Source organism: Chinchilla lanigera, unplaced genomic scaffold (assembly GCF_000276665.1).
Source record: "Chinchilla lanigera isolate Chin_1 unplaced genomic scaffold, ChiLan1.0 scaffold00158, whole genome shotgun sequence".
Taxonomy (NCBI): Eukaryota; Metazoa; Chordata; class Mammalia; order Rodentia; family Chinchillidae; genus Chinchilla; species Chinchilla lanigera.
This window is the reverse complement of record NW_004955559.1, coordinates 1,701,604-1,704,900: the sequence shown is the minus strand read 5'-3', so window position 1 is coordinate 1,704,900 and position 3,297 is coordinate 1,701,604.

Below are 3,297 nucleotides of genomic sequence, written 5' to 3'. Positions count from 1 at the left end.
TTTTTTTTTGGTTTTTCTTGGGTACTGGGAATCGAACTCACAACCTTGCACTTGCCAGGCAGGTGCTGTGCCACTGAGCTAAATCCTCAGCGCCCCCCACTCCTTTTTCTTTTGAGACAAGGTCTCACTATGCAACAAGGCTGACCTCAAACTCACAGTGATCCTCATTCCTCAGCCTCCTGAGTGTTGGGATTACCGGCATGCAGTAAGGACAAATCTCTCCCTCCCAGGGGAGACAGATAACACTCACCTGGCTATTGTTATTTTTGTTTTGTTTTTTTGAGACAGGTTCTCACTGTGTAGGCCAGGCTGGCTTTGAAGTCACTATGTAGCTCAGGTTGGCCTCAACTCATGGCAATCCTCCTGCCTCAGCTTCCAAAATGTTGGGATTTACAGGTATGTACCACCACACCTGGCTTCAAGCCTCTTTTATAGGGATACTAAAGCTTTTCCTGTGGATAGAGCCTTAATGACCTACTTACCTGTCAAAGGACATGAATTTGGGGGTGACACATGTTTGGGCCATAGCAGATGGCACAGGAGCCAGCCCAAGCACACAGTGGCTTCTTGATGGATGTTACTGGCTGGCCAATCACTTGAAGGCTTTGCTTTGCCTGTATCAGCCTCCCCCAGCTCCACTGCGTTATCTGCTTCCCCCGGGAGGGAGGGATTTGTCCTCACCACCCTCCCACTCCACGTAAGAGCTGGGTTCCTCCTATTTGTGGGCAGGTAGAGGAGGCCGCTGGAGGGGCCTGGCCAACTACTGAGCTCAGTGCCTCCGCTCTAAGCAGGGCTTCCTTTCGTTTGTTTTAGAGCAGTGAGTATATATAGGCCCTGTGTAACCTGTTCCTTCTGAATGGCCTGGACCTACTGACTTTTTTTTCTTTTTCAGTACAGAGGATTGAATTCAGGGCCTTTGCACTGAGCTACATTTTTGCCCATATATATATTTTCTGCGGGGTTCTGGGAATCAAACACAGGACCTTGCGCTTGCCAGGCAGGCACTCCGCCGCTGAGTCATATTCCTGCCCCACCTTTTATATTTTGAGACAGGGTCTCATCAAGTCACTAAGCTACCCAGGCTGGGCTCTAGGACTATTTCTAACAGCATAAATGAGGCTGTTAGGAGAGTCTTTGGGGGTTGTTGTCTTTTTGTTTTTTTTTGTTTTGTTTTGTTTTGTTTTTGGTTTTGTCTTTTTGAGACAGGGTCTCGCTATGCAGTTCAGGCTGGCCTTGAGCTCACTTTGTAGCCCAGGCTGGTCTTGAACTTGCAACAATCCTCCTACCTCAGCCTCCCGAGTGCTGGGATTACAGGCGTGCGCCACCCCACCTGGCATTAGGAGAGTCTTTCAAATGTCACTTCCTCTCTTTCCTCTTTGCATATAGAGTGAACAGCGCACTGTAGGAGATGCAGTGTGTGTTGTCATGTGTGGGGGCTGCGACTGGCGGTGTCCACCTGTTGTTAGAGCACCCAGGGAGGCGGGGGCAGGAAGACAGAGTTCGAGGCCAGCCTGGGCTACAGAGTGACGCCCTGATTCTAAAAACCAAACACACGCAACAGCTTCAAACAATAACCAACGGCGGGCTGGGGATTTAGCTCAGCGGCACAGTGCCTGCCCAGCAAGCACAAGGTTGTGAGTTGGATCCCTGGTACCAGAAAAAAACAAAAACAAAAACAAAACCCAACAACAATAACCAATGGCCTCGCTGTGTGGCCTGTCCCTGATGTCACCCAGCACCTTGTCACCTGAAGCCCCAGCTGGGTGGGGGATTCAGCTCCTGTTACCTGTGCACCTCTGCAAGATGACTACTTCTGTGTCCCAGCCACACAGCAGCTGGCTTTCCCAAGGACAGGAGAGACAGCAAGGTGGAAGATGTGTGTTTGCATAACTTGATACTCTGTCATTCCCATAAGATCCTGAGGGACACTGGTCATCCAGTTCAGTGCGGTCAGGGTCTACACCGCCTAGACACCTGGCCATGTCTGAGCTTGTCTTTGTCTTGGTAGTTTCAGTGCAGTGTGTCTGTAACTGTAAATGCCTTGGCCCCAGAATTAGCTACCACTGTGACCTCTGTCCTTGCAGTAAAAGCTGCTCTTCCCGTCTGTGCCGAGGGCAGGTTATGCTGGCTCACTGGGCAGGAATACCAGGAAGATAAAGCTGGCTGCAGAGTTAACAGGAAACACATTTTCTTTCGAGGACATGCTTCCTTTCCTCACAGAAATTTTGTTCTGTAAAATCATAAACAGTTGGATATTCTATCAGTAAAAAGGGAGGCTGAGGCAGGAGGATCACTGCAATTTCAAGGCCACTCTGGGCTACATAGCAAGACTCTCTCTCAAAAATAAAACAAGAGCTGGGGATGTGACTCAGCGGCACAGTGCCTGCCTGGCAAGTATGAGGCCCTGGGTTCAATTCCTGGTAAAAACAAAAAACAAAAAAAGAAGCCAGATCAAGAAGGAAGGCCCCGCTCTTGCTACTTTTTATCACCCTTTGTCTCTGCAGTAACAGTGTGGCAGGAGCTACACCATTTCCTTCCAAGGGCACTGCCCCTGGGCTCTGCCACTAGGCTTTGCTTTTTAAAGGTCCCAGCATCCCTTAGCATCACCATGCCCAGGACCAGAGTTCCCATGAGCCCTCAGGCCAAACCACATCCAGATGAGACCAATCCCTTCTCTTCAGTTTCAGGGTCACACTCATCATTCAGGGTGCACAGCAAATGCCTCCTCTGAGAAGCCCTGTTGGAGAGGCACTACTGTTTCGGTTCTTCTGTGTACTCCTCAGTGCTTGAGCATACAATTATTAAGCAAGCTCTTTTGGGACTGCAAAAAAAAAAAAAAAAAAAAGCAAGAATAAATAGTCCATTTTAAAAGAGAGCCACAAATCAAGCAGTGTGCTGTTATTGAGGAACTGAGAACAATTTAGCACAATTCTCAGGGGAATTTTAGGCTGGCAAAAGGCCAACATTTAATTAAAATACTGCATACGGAATTAATACAGTGGTAAGAAGCATTATAAATCCTGGCATTATGAGAACTCTTTGAACAGTGGGCCTAAACCAAAAAGCTTTTTGCCACCCAAGTCTGAAAGAGCCATCCAACTGTTGTTTTGTGGGTTGTTTTTTTTTTTTTTTTAAACTTATTTTGGGGTGTGGTGGCGCACGCCTGTAATCCCAGCACCCAGAAGGCGAACACAGAAGGATAGTTGCGAGTTCGAGGCCAGCCTGGGCTACAAAGTGAGCTCAAGGCCAGCCTGAACTGTATAGCGAGACCCTGTCTCAAAAAGACAAAAAAAAAAA